At 47.6% G+C, this 19,596-nt stretch overlaps 1 protein-coding gene across 1 annotated transcript in view; it reads right to left on the reverse strand.

Moving 5' to 3' along the window:
• TSNARE1 (t-SNARE domain containing 1) overlaps positions 1-13,931 on the reverse strand; it is a 522,750-nt gene extending 508,819 nt beyond the window's left edge. The window contains exon 1 of the mRNA XM_030446428.1: positions 13,852-13,931. The gene's annotated coding sequence lies outside the window, so the exon portion shown is untranslated. The remainder of the gene's footprint in view (positions 1-13,851) is intronic.
• Between the last annotated feature and the right edge of the window lie 5,665 nt (positions 13,932-19,596).

Consider the following 19,596-nt stretch of genomic DNA (forward strand, 5'->3'; position numbering starts at 1 on the left):
CAGATTGCACAGTGGGAAATCAAGTGCCATGAAACCACTGCTTTAAATCTAATTTACTGCTGTTTCCTGCCCAGTTGCTCCACCAGGAAAGCAGGAAAATAAAATAATTTAAAAAATGGATTCATATTTTAGCCAGTTTCTTATTGCAAGGTTTCAAACAGCCAAGTAGCCAATCACCAACTTGAAGATAAAAGTCAGAGCAGCACTGAGTCAACTGGCACAAGCTCATTTATTACCAGATAATACCTCTAATCTTCTCAAACCAACTGCGTAGCCATCAGAACCACCTCTTTCCCTTGCCAGTGCTCAGGATTTATGAAACAGCAGATTTATTTCTTCTGCAACCCTGGAAATTCAAGTTACAGAGGCGACGTTATTTTTTTGGTTTGCCAATGCTAATCTACCACCTTCTTAAAGGTGCACACATTTCACCCTCTTGGCTTCCAACACCAAATTATCAGCTTTTGATAAGCTTCAGAACAAAGGAGACAAACGTGCCCTCTGGGTGAAATCTCTTGCTGCAATCTTTATTCCAAACACACTGCTCTGGAGCTCTGCGTGCGTTGCCAAAAAATCGCCTTGAGGCCCGCTCTTAAGATGGCAATTTGCATCTCAACATTTTGCTGCAAAGCTTACCCAATGTCCCTGCCATTATTTTAATACTCAACTGTGGGCGGCCCCCTGAGCAGCTCACAGAAGTGAACACTAAAAATACTTTTGCCTTTCCTCACCGGCTCTGCGGCGAACGTCGGCTCGGATGGAAAACCGGGAGCCAGGGCACCCGTCCACTTCTGGAGGAGGATGAGCAGGCAGCAAAGTGCTCAAAAAAAAACCCCAACATGCTAAGAAGCAGAAAAGTACCACTGCATGGATGGAGGGAAGGATGCAGAGCAGCAGCTGGAGGAGAAAGGCTGCAAAAAGAGCCAATTTTGGAGTCAAGGAAACCGGGAGAGGTTTATCCGAGCGCGAGACATACTTGGGAAAACACATTAAGAAGTAATAAAACAGGCGAGGGAGGCATCGCCCAGGACATGAATTTAAGATGATGCTGAGCAGAGGAAGGGGAAGAAACCTCATGCCCAGAACAGGAGCAATGCTGGGTGAATGTGAGCACAGCCTGATTCATGCCACAGAAGGGAGATCCCAGTCCCACCGGCAGCGCTGTGTTGATGAAAGCGCATCAAAAACCCACGGACTGCAGGTTTTTTTCTGTGCTCTCTTCCCTCTCACCCAGCCAAACCCCAGTCTCAGAGGTTATAATTATTTTTGGCAAGGTGTAAACAGGTCTGGGAAATGAAACTGAAATCCAGAGTTATTTACGAGATGCAACGCAGGAAGCCAGCAGTGGAGCCCAGCTATGGAATCAGCAAGCGCAAGGTCACCCTTCTTTGCTTAAGAGAGCAACTTGGCAAAGTGATGGGTGTGCAGCTCACCAGAGGAGATCATCAGCATCAGCCTGCACAGGAAGGAGATAAATAATGGAAATGGAGCACAATGAACCACCAGAAATCATTGCTTCAGTCAATTACAAGGACTTTATCGTAGGGCTTTTTGGCTTTGAGGTGATGTCCATCAAGTTGGCATCCATTGAGATGACGTCCATCAAGGTGATGTCCATTGGGATGATGTCCACCCATGCTCTCAAATGTTCATGACAATTATTTGAGGCTCTGGACAATGTGAGATGAAAAAGGTCAGCAGGTTGGTAGACCTCCCTCCACCACAGCTGTTGTAGAGGGAGGCAGGTAAGGAGATCCACCTGCAACTACAACACTGGTGAAGACCATTCCCTGCCTTACCCTGAAGCCCATTACCTGCTTCCAAGGAATTAGATTACTGCCCCTACCCAAGATTCATCTCATATTTTGAAAGCACTTGGCTTGCAAAAAGCAAACTTCACATTCTTGTTCTTCTTTCTGCCAGCAGAGAAAAGCAGCAAAAGCTCAACCCTTCTTTCCAGGGAACGTTGCACCTCAAAAGGGCTGAAGAAGCCAGCAGCATCTCAAGCCCACAAAATAACCACTCCTTCTGTCCACTCTTTAAAGAGTCTGTGTTGAGATGTCTCCCAAACATGACCCACAGCCCTGGTTCCAAGTATGGGATTCTATTAAATTCTAATTAATTTAAAAAGGATGACAAACAAGGAAAGGAACTGGACAAAGAGAGCAGAGCAAGCCTGTAGACTTGTGAGATATCTCTGTATACAGAAGGAAACAAAGATATCTCCAAACAATGTGAAAATACAAAACAAGTAGACCTTGGTTTCCATGCACAAAGAAGAGGCTCTTTATACATAAATCAGGTATAGAAATATGAGACAACCAAAATCCAAACCAAGCAGAGAACTGAATTTTCTTCTACTGCCCCATAGTTTGGAGCAAAGGAGAAGAGACCCATTTGCTTGAAGTTCTAAGGATGATTATCAGGAAAACACCCATAGTGAGACTGCAAATCTGCTTTTTCAAATGCAGAGGTGAGTGAGACACAGCATCCCTTTTTACTGTGACACTGCAGCACTGTTTATACCATTGGCTTAGATGCATCACCAAGGAGCCAGTTTTGGCACTTGGCTAGAAGAGCAACCCCTCACATTTTCAGAAAAAAACCCTGTACCTATGAAACTTCCCTACAGTGCACAATCAATAATTCAGAAGGATATAGAAAACATGCAGTTTTCTCTAAATCAGAGGCATGAAAAACCTTAGGACAGCATTTCTGGGGCTTCAACCCCCACATTTTACCACCTACCTCCACCTTTGGCCAACTGCAGCTAATGGAAGCTGAAGGTCCTTGACACTAAGAAGTCAAACTAAGGTGCAGTAGCCTCAAGGCAACTTCAAGCACCACCATTTTATTATTTTTTTTCCCTTGGCCTTATTGGTAAAGTAGTGCTAGTAAAATTACTTTGTTTTTCACCATAACTACAAATATGAAAGGCTTTACAACCCACACAAGATGGTGTGGAAGAGGATGGTGAGCACCAGCAGGCTGGGCATTCCTTCCTGATCATAACCATGGTTCTTCATCATGGCCTGATCCTGCCTGGACCAATCCCACAGCTCTGCTCATGTTGGCTTCAGCAGAATAAAGATATAAATTTTAAATTCTTTAAAAAAAACACAAAAAAAGAAAGAGAAAAAAAATCATAAAAGAAAAAACAAAAACCAAATCACATGCCCTATTGTTATTATATACATTAGTTTTATGTATATGATCTTTTGCACTATAATATGGAAATTAATTACTATTAAATAATATGTGACTTTTTCCAAGTTTAATTTCTCATACTTTCTCACACAGCATCAGCTCATGGTCAGTGCTTGCAGCAGAATATTTGATGGGGCTGACATTAGGGTCTCTCTGTCAGTGACAAGAATTCAGGTAAGAGAGGGGCTGGGGATATATCAGGCAGATAACAGAAGACATCAAAACACTTGGGGAAGAGAAATCACAGCTCCAACTATTTAACAGTATGCTTAAAACTTATACAAATTAGGTATTTTAGAAATTAGGAAAGGTTCTCCTGAGAGCCTAGAAAGCTAAGAGTGTCACAAGAGATCTTAAATCAATTGTTTTGTGTATAGGGAAAAAAAAAAAAAAGTCAAGAGCTGTATTTAGGTCTTGCTTCCCATTGCAAGAAGGAAAAGCTCAAGATCTGCAGCTCCCAAGAGAAGGATGAAGCTACATGGAAGATGGTAGAGAAACAACTTGTGTAAACTACACCTGGGTGTAAAGCACTTACTGACATACAGCAACTTGATTTTTTCAAATTAATTTTATTTTTATTAGGTGGGAACAGAAAATACAGTTCTTTGGAGTTAAATTCAAGTCGTTCTAGCAATTACCATTTAAAGAAAAAAAAAAAAGTTTGCTTTCCAATCAGTAAAGATTTAACAGAAGGGAATTTGGGGACACTGTGGGACATTGAAGGGTGCCTGTGCACAACCTGCACTGTCAGCAAATCATCTGCATCATCCCCCACCAAAAAAAAACAAACAATCCCAAAACAAGCCCACATGTTGGAAGAGGGATGCTCTGCCAGAAGCAATGGCAAAATTACACAAACACAAGGGATTGCCATCTGCAGCTCCTGTTTCCAGGCAGGTGAAAAGCAATAAATAGCAATAGAAGAAAATCTGTCAGGTAGAGTGTGATATTAAACAGGGTGTTACCCCTGCACAGTTCCTGCATCCCCAACTTTCCCATCACCAAACAGGTGCATGGCAGCATTTATTTTTTTTTTTTTCCTTCCCAAAATGAGAGGAATTCTGAGCAGAAGGAAGATCTCCAGGCTGGGACATGGGCTGCTGCAAAGCATTTCCTACTAATTCAAGCTCAAACAGAATTGCAATTAGCTCCAGTTCATTGCAACCACTGATGTTCATTGCCTCTGATGAAAAGCCCCCCTTTCAGCAACACACACGTTTTGTAAACAATATTTTTACATTAAACATTTTAATATTGGTTATATAGCCAAGGACTAAATCTGATGGGGATATTCTGAGGAGAAGCAGCCATTTTTTTTTTTTTGGTTTAAAAATCCCCTCTCTTTTCCAAACACTGAACTTTCCCTGCAGTTTATTTTGCCTAGACTGGAAGTCAGTGTTGCAGAGCTGGCAAACACCTCATCCAAATCTTCCCCAAACAGCCTGGGAGGATTTTCCTCCCCCAAGACACCCCAATTCTGGGCTTGCAGCCAGTTGCATTCTGGGCTGCATCAAAAGAAGTGTGGGCAGGAGATCCAGAGAGGTGATTCTGTCACTTTGCTCTGGAAAGACCTCACCTGGAGCCCTGCATCCAGCTCTGGAGTCCTCAACACAGGAAGGACATGGAGCTGATGGAGCAGGGTCAGAGGAGGGCTGAGAAAATGATCAGGGGGATGGAAAACCTCTCCTAGGAAGCCAGGCTGAGGGAGCTGGGGTTGTTCAGCCTGGAAAATAGAAGGTTCCAGGGAGAACTAATGGTGACCTTCCAGTATCTGAAGGGGGAATACTGGAAGGATGGAGAAGGACTGTTTGCAAGGGGCTGGAGTGATAGGATGAAGGGTAATAGTTTTATATTAAAGTAGATTTAGATTGGATGTTAGGAAAAAGATTTTACCATGAGGGTGGTGGAAAAATGGCACAGGTTGCCCAGGGAGGTGGCTGAGGCCTCATCCCTGGAGATATTCAAGGTGAGGCTTGAGGAGGCTCTGAGCAACCTGATCTAGTTGAGGGTTTCCTTACTGCAGGTTGCACTTGATGGACTTTGGAGGTCCAGCTCAAATTATTCCATGGTTCTATGTGATTCTTTGATTCTAAAGTTGGAGCATGTGAGCTGCAGAGTGAGCTCTGCTGCATGAGGATTGTAGTGATGGCCATGAGACATCACATGCCTGAAAAGAAATAAGGTAATTTCACAGGGGAAAAAGGAAAAATTAAGAAAAGCAGCATTCATGGCTCTGTATGCCTCCACCACTGAGCTCCTGAGTTATCTGCTCATCTGAGATTTTTCACAAAGCAGCCTTTAACAGCAAGTTTGGGAGTTCCCTCATACCATATTTGTGTCCCTGGCATATCACACAGCAAAGAAATGGGTTAACCCAAAAACGTGGGTCACAGCACCTCCAAATCTGCTTTTTCATAAGGAGAAAAACGAAGGAGGCGCCTCCCTCCTCCATGTAGATGCATCAGAAGTTTCATTATAAACTGAAAAAAAACCAAAAACCAGCAAGTTTCAGCAGTGAAAGTGAGCAAAGCCCCCCATGGAAGAAGAAAATTGTGGCTTCTTTTTAATTTTTAAACAGAAATAAGGGCTATAACACAGCAGGGTTGGAATAAAATCCTAGAGCATGGCTGCCTCCTGCACTCCTTTCCTACATGCACCAGATGATGGAGGAGTCCTATGTGGGGGGAAAAAACCACATGGTCATGTTATTCAAGTCTACAATCCCAAGAAATGTATGCAGCAGGGGAAGGAGGACAAAAAAAGTCCCAAATAACCTAATAATAATTACATTTTTGCAATATGTGGCTTTACAGCAGAGGTAATAGCTGAACAAGAACAAAAAAAAGCTATACAATGAAGAGCCTAGACCATTTCACAGGTATTTTCTGCTTTTATTTAGGGAAGAGATGACAGAGATAGCAAAGAAATTGCAGCTTAGCCCAACACAAACCTTTAGTTAAAAAAAAAAAAAAAGTAAATTTACAAGAAAAAAAAAAAAGAGTAAGTATTGTAGTCAAACTCCAGCTCATTCAAGGAGAAGCTGGAAAATCTTTTGCAGATTTTTCTTGCAGCTTCCCAGCAGATGAGCAGCTAATGCACCCAAACTGCAGCAAAGAACCCAAACCCAACCCTCTGAAACACCTTTTTTTTTTTTTTAACCATTTTTTGAATGTATGTGAAAATAGCATCTGATGACCAATGCAAACTTTGCTTTCTAGTGGTGCTGCAAGCAGAGCAGACACAGAGGGGGGCCCAAAAAAATTCATGTTGCCCCTTTTTTTTAATATTGAAATGCTATTTTTTCCATCACCAGAAACACTGAAAAGCAGAGATGTGCCCATGCACTGCAACAAAGAGGTGGCACCTGCCCACTGAATTTCCTGACTAGTGACACTAGGAAGAGAAAGAGGAGTTTTAAATAGAAACCTCCTTGTAAGTGTTAAATCAGATTAATTTAACTCTTTTGCATTATTTTAATCTTGCATAGCAGCATTTGCAAGGCAGGCAGTAAAAAAAAAAAAAAAAAAAAAAAAAAAAAAAAAAAAAGATGAAAAAAAAAAACTATGATTCTTATCTTGACCATATTCCTCCAGAAACACACAGCATTATTAAAATCCACAAATAACCTTCCTGACAGCAAAAGGACACACACTCCTTCAGAGAAGGGTGATAGCAGGAATTTTATATGTACCTTTTTGGGTACTAGATATCATGAGACAGGCATGAGCTTCCCTTCTTGCAATGCTTAACACCACTGCTTGCAATGCCAACACAATCTTGTGGCCAGGTTTTATTGGTATGTGTCAAAAAATATGCTGGAAAAAAAGAATAAAATGCCATTTGTAGGGTTGGTCATGCCAATGGCATCCTGGCCTGGATCAGGAACAGTGTGGCCAGAAGGTCCAGGGAAGGGATTCTGCCCCTGTACTCAGCCCTGGTGAGGCCACAGCTCGAGTCCTGTGTCCAGTACTGGGCCCCTCAGCTCAGGAAGGAGATTGAGGTGCTGGAGCAGGTCCAAAGGAGGGCAGCTGGGCTGGTGAAGGGATCCAGCACAAGTCCTGTGAGGAAGGGCTGAGGGAGCTGGGGCTGTTCAGGCTGGAGAAGAGGAGGCTCAGGGGAGACCTCATCACTCTCTCCAACTCCCTGAAAGGAGGTTGGAGCCAGGGGGGGGTTGGTCTCTTTTGCCAGATGACTTTCAACAAGACAAGAGGGCAGGGTCTCAAATTGTGCCAGGGGAGGTTTAGGTTGGATACTTGAAAAAATTTCTTTATGGAGAGGGTGCTCAGACATTGGAATGGGCTGCCCAGGGAAGTAGTGGATTCTCCGTGTCTGGAGATATTTAAAAAGAAACTGGATGTGGCACTCAGTGCCATGGTCTAGCAACCGCAACAGTGGTTCAAGGGTTGGACTCGATGATCTCTGAGCTCCCTTCGAACCCAGCCAATTCTATGATTATGTGATTCTATTCTATGCTGCTGGAGGAGAAGTTCTGTGCTTTCTCCTGCAAGCAGTGAAGTGGAGGCTTCATTTTGTGAGTTAAGCTCACGTTTAAATATCTGGATGAAATTTAGACCAAATGAATCAAAGGCAGCCACTCTCATGGGGAGGCAACACCAACTGCATCCCAGTAAGACTTGATCATCCATCCCCTTATCCATCAGGTTTCCTGGGAAGCAGACCTGGATGCACAAGTCCTTTCCGCTGGGAGCAGCCTCTGTGCTGATGATGACAGCTCCAAGCCACCAGTAAGAAACTCCTTCTGCCCACACAAAGCTCTCAGGTGTCAGAGATTTCCCTGGCAGCACCAGAAGCCCTGAGAAGGTCCAGAAAAAGCCAACTGAAAGCCAAGTACCCACCCTGCTGCTCCTCAAGCCAACTGAAGTGTAGGAATGCTGATAACAAAGATGGGAAAAGTTGATTAGATTTTTTTTTTAAGAGTTATTTCCATTTTCATAGAGCTGAGTGAGATTATGGTAGAGGCAGGGAATCAAAAGTATTATTTTTATCTTGATATTATTTACCCTTTCACACTTGCTATTTAAATATTCCTGAATTCCCAGAAGAACCAGCAGTTCAAAATACCATTTGGTATAAATACCATTTGATATCAAAATATATTTGATATATATTTACAAGCAAGGGGAAGCACAGACACATTCATTTTCAGCTTGCCTACTTCTTTATTTTGTTTTGCTTTTTTTAATTAGATTTTAAGAGCTGTAACATTGATGTGCAAAATTATCAGGGCACAGAAGTATTATTTCTCCTCCACCCTCAGCAGAGCATCTCCAGCTCCAGTACAGGCATCTTACTGGCAAGAAGACCCTGTCAAACCAGCAAGTTGCATGGTAAGGGGTAAATTATGAGAGGCTTAAAATAAGTGAAAAAATAAAAACCACCAAGTGATTTCTGAGAAAAGAAATAAGGTTTCTTGAACAAGACAGGGTGGGAATAAAAGATTTTAATGTGAAAATCTCTGTTCTGCCCATCTCTGCAGCCAAGCTCAGCTCCATGACCTGCAGTCATTGCACAAAAGACAACCTTAGATGCCAGGGAAACCACAGTGGGACAGTGAAACTATGAAATTTCTCTCAACCAAACAATTGCCAACAGTCCTCTAGGAGGGAGACACTGAATCTGAAAGCTCACTCTTCTTTTGGATACCATGGCAGGAGGAAGAAACAAGATCTGACCCAGGAGCCAGGAGTGTAGCAGGACATGTGGTGGCACTGCTCAGCTTCTCTGATGTCCATCAAAGCCTCATCAGCAGTGGTTGTGATGTTTTGTTGGTTTTTTGTTTTTTTTTTAATTTCATTTCTATGCACAAACAAATCGGCAAGACAGGAGGCCAGCCTGGAGATGAGATGAAAAATGACATTGCAGCTGAAAAAGACACCAGAGCAGGAAGGCACCAAGGGGCCAGACAGCAGCTGGCCTGAGGCATCAGGGATTTAAGGACCTGAACCATCATCAGCTCCTAGACCAAGGCAAACCAGACCCAACAAGGCAGGATTTAATTTACAGACTTATTGCAAAGGGAAAAACCACCTTGGAAAAAAGGGATAAAAACTGGATAAAACACCAACCTTATTGCTATTGACATCAGATGAAGAAAATGAGGGAAAACCCCCTCCCCTACTTCAGCTCAGCCTTCCCAGACCCATTCCATGCATTCCACAGGCAGTAAAAATTTAGGAGGAAGCATGAAAAGCAAAATTTCAGGTCACCACTCCACACCATACCCCTGGGTGTGCAACCAGATGACCACTTGTTTCTGCAGCTCTCCCAGGCACGAGGATGCAGCTCAAGCTGCAGATGTCACAGTATATTTCCAGTGCAAACAAGCATGGCAAGGGGTAAAAAAGGGGGTTTGGAAGCATGGCTTTGGGTTTTTTTTTTCTTCATTGGAAAAACGAGAGTGGTTTTAGGGGTCCAAACCCCCCTGGCTTTTTGATATGGACACAAAGACACTGAGCAGGTCAGTGGAAACAAAAGATTTCCCCAGCAAAGTCCCCTCCAGCTGCAGGCAGAGGTTACTTGCACCCCCCAAGCTGGGATGAGTTTTTTATTAAAAGCTTCAAAGCCCAAATATTTGGAAGTAAAAAAAGCAAGACCACCACCAAAAAGTTTCTACAAAGCCAATCAAGGAATATCACAGGTGCTTTATAGACTTCAAAGTGGTTTCTTTTCCTCTCCTCAAAGCACTTCCAAAATCATCCCACTGACTCAGTTATGGCTAAAGCCTCCTGAATTAACCTGGAAAGAAAAAATAATAAAGAAATGTTCTTTGGGAGGTTAAAACTCAGCCATCACCCTCTTAGTGAACTCAAATGGTGGTCACAGAGCTGTCCCCAACGTTGCCATCACTCTGGAGGTTGACACATCCACGTTTTGTTGTCTTTAAGCAACCAGGGGACAGTGTCACAGTGAGAGCTGGTGATGGAGAGGGGACCTCCTGCCTGGTACCATCCACGTGGGACACAAGTGAGGTCTTTAGGAGTGCACAGCAGCCACATCTCTCCTTACTCACACCCCTGTCACAGGCCAGCCCTGTCCCCAAGCTGCACAGACACCCCTGTGCCAGGCCACCTCTGTCCCCAAGCTGTACACACACACCCCTGTCATAGGCCAGCCCTGTCCCTAAGATCCACAAATAACTCGTGCCAGGCCAGCCCTGTCCCCAAGCTACACACACACATCATATGTCTGGCCAACTTTGTCCCCAGGCTGGACACATTCTTGTCACAGGCCACTTTTGTCCCTAAGCACCACACACACACCCTGTCACAGGGCACCTTTGTCCCCAGGCTCCACACACACCCCTGTGCCAGGCCAGCCCTGTCCCCAGGCTACACACACAACCTGTCACAGGCCACCTTTGTCCTCAAGATCCACACACACCCCTGTGTCACCCCTGTGCCTGAGCTGTACACACACCCCTGTCACAGGCCACTTCTGTCCCCAAGATCCACATACACCGCAGTGCCAGGGTAACCCTGTCCCCAACCTGCACATACACCTCTGTGCTGGACAAGCCTGTCCCCAAACTACATACACACTTGTCACATGCCAACCCTGTTTCCAGGCTGTACACAAAGCCCTGTGCCAGGCCAGCCCTGTCCCCAAATTGTACACACACAACCTGTCACAGGCCACCTATGTCCCCAGTCTCCACACACACCCTGTGCCAGGCCAGCCCTGCCCTCAGGCTGCACACACTCTTGTCACAGGCCACTTTTGTCCCCAACCTGTACACACAGCCCTGTGCCAGGCCAGCCCAGTGCCCAAGCTGTACACACACACCCTGCCTCAGGCCACCTCTGTCACCAAGCTCCAAACACACCATATGTCAGACCAAGTCTGTCACCAGGCTGGACACATTCTTGTCACAGGCCACCTTTGTCCCCAAGCTCCACACACAACCCAGTGCCAGGCCAGCCCTGTCCCTAAGGTGCACAAACAACTCGTGCCAGGCCAGCCCTGTCCCCAGCTGTACACACACAGCCTGTGCCAGGGTAACCCTGTCCCCAGGCTGTCATCACTCTTTGTCACAGGCCACTTTGGTCCCCAAGCTCCACACACACACACCCTGTCACAGGCCAGCCTGTCCCCACACTACACACACCCTGTTACAGGTCACCTCTGTCCCCAAGCTCCACACACACCCCAGTGCCAGGGGAACCCTGTCCCCAGGCTGTCATCACTCCTTGTCACAGGCCACTTTTGTCCCTAAGCACCACACACACACCCCTGTCACAGGCCACTCTTGTCCCTAAGCACCACACACACCCCCTGTCACAGGCCAGCCCTGTCCCCAAGCTCCACACACCCCTGTCACAGGTCACCTCTGTCCCCAAGATACACACACACCCAGTGCCAGGGTAATCATGTCCCCAGGCTGTCATCACTTTGTCACAGGCCACTTTTGTCCCCAAGATCCACACACACACCCCTGTCATAGGCCAGCCCTGTCCCCAGGCTGCAGACACACTTGTCACAGGCCACCTCTGTCCCCAAGCTCCACACACACCCTGTGCCAGGGTAACCCTGTCCCCAGGCTGTCATCACTTTGTCACAGGCCACTTTTGTCCCCAAGCTCCACACACACCCTGTTACAGGCCACCTCTGTCCCCAGCCTACACACACACCCTGCCTCAGGACACCTCTGTCACCAAGCTCCAAACACACCATATGTCAGACCAAGTCTGTCACCAGGCTGGACACATTCTTGTCACAGGCCACCTTTGTCCCCAAGCTCCACACACACACACCAGTGCCAGGCCAGCCCTGTCCCTAAGGTGCACAAACAACTCGTGCCAGGCCAGCCCTGTCCCCAGCTGTACACACACAGCCTGTGCCAGGGTAACCCTGTCCCCAGGCTGTCATCACTCTTTGTCACAGGCCACTTTGGTCCCCAAGCTCCACACACACACACCCTGTCACAGGCCAGCCTGTCCCCAGGCTACACACACCCTGTTACAGGCCACCTCTGTCCCCAAGCTCCACACACCCCCCAGTGCCAGGGGAACCCTGTCCCCAGGCTGTCATCACTCTTTGTCACAGGCCACTTTTGTCCCTAAGCACCACACACACCCCCTGTCACAGGCCAGCCCTGTCCCCAAGCTCCACACACCCCTGTCACAGGTCACCTCTGTCCCCAAGATACACACACACCCAGTGCCAGGGTAACCATGTCCCCAGGCTGTCATCACTTTGTCACAGGCCACTTTTGTCCCCAAGATCCACACACACACCCCTGTCATAGGCCAGCCCTGTCCCCAGGCTGCAGACACTCTTGTCACAGGCCACCTCTGTCCCCAAGCTCCACACACACCCTGTGCCAGGGTAACCCTGTCCCCAGGCTGTCATCACTTTGTCACAGGCCACTTTTGTCCCCAAGCTCCACACACACCCTGTTACAGGCCACCTCTGTCCCCAGCCTACACACACACCCTGCCTCAGGCCACCTCTGTCACCAAGCTCCAAACACCCCATATGTCAGACCAAGTTTGTCACCAGGCTGGACACATTCTTGTCACAGGCCACCTTTGTCCCCAAGCTCCACACACAACCCAGTGCCAGGCCAGCCCTGTCCCTAAGGTGCACAAACAACTCGTGCCAGGCCAGCCCTGTCCCCAGCTGTACACACACAGCCTGTGCCAGGGTAACCCTGTCCCCAGGCTGTCATCACTCTTTGTCACAGGCCACTTTGGTCCCCAAGCTCCACACACACACACCCTGTCACAGGCCAGCCCTGTCCCCAGGCTACACACACCCTGTCACAGGCCAGCCCTGTCCCCAAGCTCCGCACACCCCTGTCACAGGTCACCTCTGTCCCCAAGATACACACACACCCAGTGCCAGGGTAACCATGTCCCCAGGCTGTCATCACTTTGTCACAGGCCACTTTTGTCCCTAAGCACCACGCACACTCCCCTGTCACAGGCCAGCCCTGTCCCCAAGCTCCACACACACTCCAGTGCCAGGGTAACCCTGTCCCCAACCTGCACATACATCTCTGTGCTGGACATGCCTGTCCCCAAACTGCACACACACTTGTCACACGCCAGCCCTGTTCCCAGGCTGCACACACTCTTGTTGCAGGGCACCTTTGTCCCCAAGCTGTACACACACCCCAGTGCCAGGCTAGCCCTGTCCCTTAGGTGCACAAACAACTCGTGCCAGGCCAGCTCTGTCCCCAGGCTGTCATCACTCTTTGTCACAGGCCACTTTTGTCCCCAAGCTCCACACACACCCCCTGTCACAGGCCACCTCTGTCCCCAGACTGCACACACACCCCTGTCACAGGTAACCTCTGTCCCCAAGCTCCACACACACCCCAGTGCCAGGGTAACCCTGTCCCCAGGCTGTCATCACTTTGTCACAGGCCACCTCTGTCCCTAAGCTCCACACACACCCTGTCACAGGCCAGCCCTGTCCCCAGGCTGCACCCTCAAGCCGCGCCACCCTCTGTCGCACCGTGCCACGACCCCGTCACTCCCTGTCGCGACTCCATCCCCCACTGCCGCACCGTGTCACGACCCTGTCGTGACTCCGTCCCCCACCGTCGCACCCGAACCGAACCGAACCGAACCGAACCGAACGACGACGACGGGGAGGCCCCAGCGCGCGCCGCCGCCTCACCTGCCGCCGTGAGGCCGCCCCGTGCCGCCGGCACCCAAACATCACGTGACCCGGGAGGCAGTGCGGGGTTGGCGGGGCCGGGAATGGGAGGGGGAAAGGCCCCGCCCCCTTTTTGATCACGTGCCCTCACCCCTCACCCCACCCGCCGGAGTCCTCAGCCCGCAGGAGCCACCGCCCGCACCACCCATCCGGACTACAAATCCCAGCAGGCACCGCGAGGTAAAGCCACGCCCCCCCAGGTTTCCCCGCCCCCTAACGCATATTGACCAATCACCGCTGGGAACGGCCCCCGAGGTCCCGCCCACCGCCCTCACCCCCTCAGCGCCGCCCTCGTTCCCCTCAGTGCCTCAGGCGTCGTCTCCGCAGGGAGGTCTCTGCGGAGCGCGGTTTCTCCGTCGCTCTTCTCTCCTCATGGCTGTTTCTCCTCCCTTTAAACTCTAAGTAGGGACCCACTGGCGTCCCTAGGGCTCACCGAGTCCTCACCTTCCTCTTCAGCCCATCTCCCCCTCTCCCCACTGCCAGTTTCCCCGCCTGCCTCATCCTCTCATCCCCTCACGACCTCTCTCTTCCCCTTCTTAGGGATCCTCCTAAGATCCCTCTGCCTCTTCTGTGCTGTAAGAAAACGAAGTACTTCCCTTTCCTGCCTCCTAATCTTCCCTTCTTCCTTCTCAGGCCTGTCACTCCAGCCATAGAATCGTAGAACAGTTTGGGTTGGAAAGGACCTTAAAGACCATCGAGTTCCAACCCCCCTGCAGGGACATCTTCCACCAGACCAGATTGTTCCAATGCTCCATCCAGCCTGGCCCTGAACATTGCCAGGGATGAGATGTCCCATCTCAGTCTTGCCATACCCCACCAGCCCTCTTGCTCCCCTCCAATATATATACATAAATATAGATCTTTATTGAAAACAGCTAACATTTGGGAGTCTGGATTGATGGGAAGCTGACCATGAGCCAGCAGTGTGCCCAGGTGGCCAAAAAGGCCAATGGCATCCTATCCTGGATCAGGAAGAGTGTGGCCAGCAGGTCCAGGGAAGGGATTTTCAGCCCCTCCCTGGCTCTCAACAGCTTTCCCTGGACACACAGGAGCAGCACAGCACAGGGATGGCTCTTCCATGGAATAGGCTTGAGCATTACTAAGCATCTCTGTCCTTCAGAGGACAATGATGCTCAAAAGAGCAAAATTATGATAATCAATCACCTCTGTCCTTCCACACCTTGAGTCCTGTGTCCAGTTCTGGGCCCCTCAGTTCAGGAAGGAGATTGAGGTGCTGGAGCAGGTCCAGAGAAGAGCAAGGAGGCTGTGAAGGGATCCAGCACAAGTCCTGTGAGGAAGGGCTGAGGGAGCTGGGGGTGTTCAGGCTGGAGAAGAGGAGGCTCAGGGGAGACCTCATCACTCTCTCCAACTCCCTGAAAGGAGGTTGGAGCCAGGGAGGGGTTGGGCTCTTTTCCCAGCCAACTCTCAGCAGGACAAGAGGGCAGGGTCTCAAGTTGTGCCAGGGGAGGTTTAGGTTGGATATCAGGAAGAATTTCTTTATGGGAAGGGTGATCAGACATTGGAATGGGCTGCCCAGGGAAGTAGTGGATTCTCCGTGTCTGGAGATATTTAAAGAGACTAGATGTGGCACTGAGTGCCATGGGCTGGGAACCACAGGGATTGTATATCAAGGGTTGGACTTGATGATCTCAGGCTCCTTTCCAACTTGGCTGATTCTGTGATATTTTATGGTATCTCAGCTGCCTCCCCTCAGGACTCCAGCCACAAGGACCTGCCCAGTGAGGAGGCTCCAGGGTGGGATTGTGAGGGATGTGGTGAGCATTTGATTTCATCACCTGAGGAGTCCTTCTGATTAGTGACAGATTAACTAATTCTCCTTTATTCTTTTATCTTTAGCAGATACTCTGCTTCTCCTGTGACCAGCATAAGCTCTTTCCAGGACAGGTTTGTGCCCTCCTCTGAAGTCACACAGTGCCTTAAAGCACCACACACAGGAGGAGAAATAAATAAACACAAATCACCACCTTGCTGCTGCTGGACCTGCTGATACTGTTGAAAACACCCCAAATAACCAACCTACACTGGAAGTTCACCAACGCAACGGTTTAACAGAGCAATCAGGACGTGAGGTCAAACTCACATTGTACCTGGGAGGGATTTGCTTTTTATTTGTGAAGTGACAGCAGTTTTACTTGGTGGTTGGCTTTGCAAAAGGGCTCATAAACCAAGGATTTTCTTGATAGGGCCTTAAAACAACAATTCATTTTAACAAGAGGTTGACAAGCCAACTGCCTTTTCAGAAATGTAGTTCTGCACCAGTAGCCCTGCCAAAAAAAGTTTTAAAAGGGCTGAGGGGCCACCTCAGCCACCATAAACTTCAGGGTTTTACAGCACCAGAGCTCTATCAGAGCAGTTTCCTCGATTTCTTGCTGCACTGCTAAGTCATTTATTTTTCTGAACTCTAAAGAAATTCCCTTAAGAAAAGGGCCCTAAAAATGCATTGATCACAAAATGCAGCTGTACTGCTTGCCACGTGAAAAATCCTGAACACAGTTACATGTGTAACATCCTGAGACCTGCTTTTGGGGCAGTTTGGGGAGGAATGGAGAGCAGGTTAATCATAGAATTGGCTGGGTTGGAAGGGACCTCAGAGATCATCAAGTCCAACCCTTGATCCACTACCACTGTGGTTCCCAGCCCATGGCACTGAGTGCCACATCCAGTCTCTTTTGAAATATCTCCAGGGATGGAGAATCCACTACTTCCCTGGGCAGCCCATTCCAATGTCTGATCACCCTCTCCCTAAAGAAATTCTTTCTAATCTCCAACCTAAACCTCCCCTGGCACAACTTGAGACCGTGCCCTCTTGTCCTGCTGAGAGTTACCTGGGAAAAGAGCCCAACCCCCCCCTGGCTCCAACCTCCTTTCAGGGAGTTGGAGAGAGTGATGAGGTCTCCCCTGAGCCTCCTCTTCTCCAGACTGAACACCCCCAGCTCCCTCAGCCTCTCCTCATAGGATCTGTGCTCGAGTCCCTTCACCAGCCCAGCTGCCTCCTTTGGACCTGCTCCAGCACCTCAATATCCTTCCTGAACTGAGGAAGAAGCATGGAAGAAGTATCCATGCAAGAAGCATGGATTACAGTTCAAAACCACTGTGCAAAACTCAAGGCATCCGAGTATTTTTCAGTACAAATCATGTCTACTTTTGTGAAAGTAAATTTAAAAAAACCAAATATATACATATATATAAATGAACATGAGCTGATATAAGACGCAGAAAAAAAAAAACTATTCCAAGGGGCAGCAATCATAGAAATGACACTGAGATAAAACTCATATGATTGCTTTGGTTTGCAGCCTGCAGCTTGCTGGTTTTGCAGTTTTTAGTTGAAGAAATACTGCTTAATCAATAAGTGGGTTATTCATAAAGTAGTAAAACCATGCATTCTCTTGGGACATTTTTCTTCTGAGGGGTTTGGGTTTTTGCAAGCTTTCATATTGTGCACATCAGGACTGGTCCTTTATTGATCTGTAACAGCTTTCAAAAAGGAAGCAAGAGTAGGGTCTTGGCATGGCATGGAAATTGGGGCTTTTATGTAAGCAGGCAAGGCAAATTCTACCTTTTAAGTTGACACTTCCTCTGAATTGATGTCCTGGTTTGGGCCAGGATAAAGGTGATTTTCGCTCTTGTACTTTTGCTTTTAGCTAAGTCTCTTGTAAATAGCTGCACTTGCTGAAATGAACAGCAAGTTTCTCAGACAGTGTCTGCTTCTAGGACTGATAACACTTGATGTTTAGAGTTACTGCTAGAGACTGGTATGCAGAGCCAAGGCCACTGCTCAGCTCTGAGGAACATTTTGCCCTCCAGAAGGAGTCAAGAGGTCCCACCTGCAGCCCTCCTTTGGGGAGGAACAGACAAGAGAAATGGCCAGAATTGACCAAACAGAGGATTCCATCCCATCCACCTCATCCTCAGGAGAAATTGGAGGGATCACCAGGGTCAAAGCCCTTCCTGCTTCCCCTTCTTCCCCTCTCCCTGTTTGTTTCAGCATCCTGGGAGGATTCCATCCCTTCCTCTGCCTGTGCTCCTGATCCATGCCAGCCTGAATCTGTGTGTTCCTGCCTCCAGCTCCCCACTGCTGCTGACCCCAGGAGTCCAGCCTGGACTTTCCCAGGGCTGCCCTGCAGCCTCGGTGGGGATGGGAGAGTTATTGGGGGAAAGGGGGGAGGAACCTGGGATCCATTTTCCTGGATATTTGTATAGATTTGGTAATTTTTCCTATTTATCATTACTGTTTCATTAAAGCTCTGTAGTTTAGTTTCCAACCCATCAGTCTCTCTCCCTTATTCTCTCTCCTTTCTTTATCAGGGAGGAGAGAGAGATTAATAGAGAGCATCTGTCACTCGGTTTAATTGCTGGGTCAGTGTTAAACTGTGACAATTGGGACCCCAAAAAAAAAAAGAAAAAAAGCTACAAACCATCTTTACTCCATCCCATAGCAACAGCATCTACAAATCTGAAAAAAAAACAACCCAGTCAGCTGAATGGGGACCAAAATCCCTGAGGGCCAAATCTTTTTTTTAAACAGTTTAGCCCTTGTGTTTCTCACCCTTTGCCCATCTGCTGTGTGGCATTTCCCAAGGTGGAAGCTGGGATTTCATTCCAGGGTGAGGAAAACTCACAGAGGTTGGACCTGCATTCCTGGAGGACTTTGGTGAAGGTGTCTCAGGGGTGAAGTTCCTGTTTCTGCTTTGGAAAACTGCCCAGATTCCTCTCCAAAGATAAAGTGGGATGCATCAAGAGCATCTCTATCTGCATTTAAATAAACTCAGCAGTGATGCTTTCACCTCTTCCCTGCTGAGATGATTATCCAGTTAGGTTGACTGTGTCTTCAGGGGATTCCTTCCACTGTTTAGAGTTTCCAGGAGCTCCCTTTTGGCTCATTGGTTTGTTTTGTAAATCCTCTTCAATCATCATAACCTCTTAATAGCTACGCTATTAAAGTGTGTGTATAAAGGTTATCCTGTTGTCCTTTTGGTTACTTTTTCCTAAGCTGTGTTGATTTAAATTTGCTGTAGCAACACCTCCTGGCCTTCCATCAACCTCTGTTGCCACTGCCATTTCTTTTTGTCATCTCAAGGATTTCTTTCTTTGACTTATGAGAATAATAATGCTTTTATGAATTTTTTTCAAGGATTGTATGGGCAATTCTAAAGTAAGCCAGTCAAAATATCAAACATATTAAATATTTTTAATATATTAAATACTAAATATTAATATTAAATATTACAAAATATTAAAAGAACAATCTCCTATTGAGTGTCAGCATATGAAAAAATCCCAACAGCATAAATTTGTGTCTCATCCTATCACATATTTACATATTTACCTATGAACCACTGAGGTTCTGTTCGGCTTCCATTCCTCTTAAATACCTCAGGACTTTTCCACAAAGCAGGAGAACACAAAGAGTAACTTGCACAAAGGCTGAAGGATCATCACGTGGCTCTCTCAGGCTGCAATTTGTTTTGGGATCTTCACACCATTTCTTAGAAAACTGAAGATCCTCTTAATTTTTTTTTTTTTTTTTTGGAGAGCAGCCAGGCAGAGAGGGACCTTGGAGTCTGGATTGACAGGAAGCTGAACATGAGCCAGCAGTGTGCCCAGGTGGCCAAGAAGGCCAATGGCATCCTGGCCTGGATCAGGAACAGCGTGGCCAGCAGGTCCAGGGAAGGGATTCTGCCC

This window comes from Calypte anna, chromosome 2, assembly GCF_003957555.1.
Source record: "Calypte anna isolate BGI_N300 chromosome 2, bCalAnn1_v1.p, whole genome shotgun sequence".
Classification (NCBI taxonomy): domain Eukaryota; kingdom Metazoa; phylum Chordata; class Aves; order Apodiformes; family Trochilidae; genus Calypte; species Calypte anna.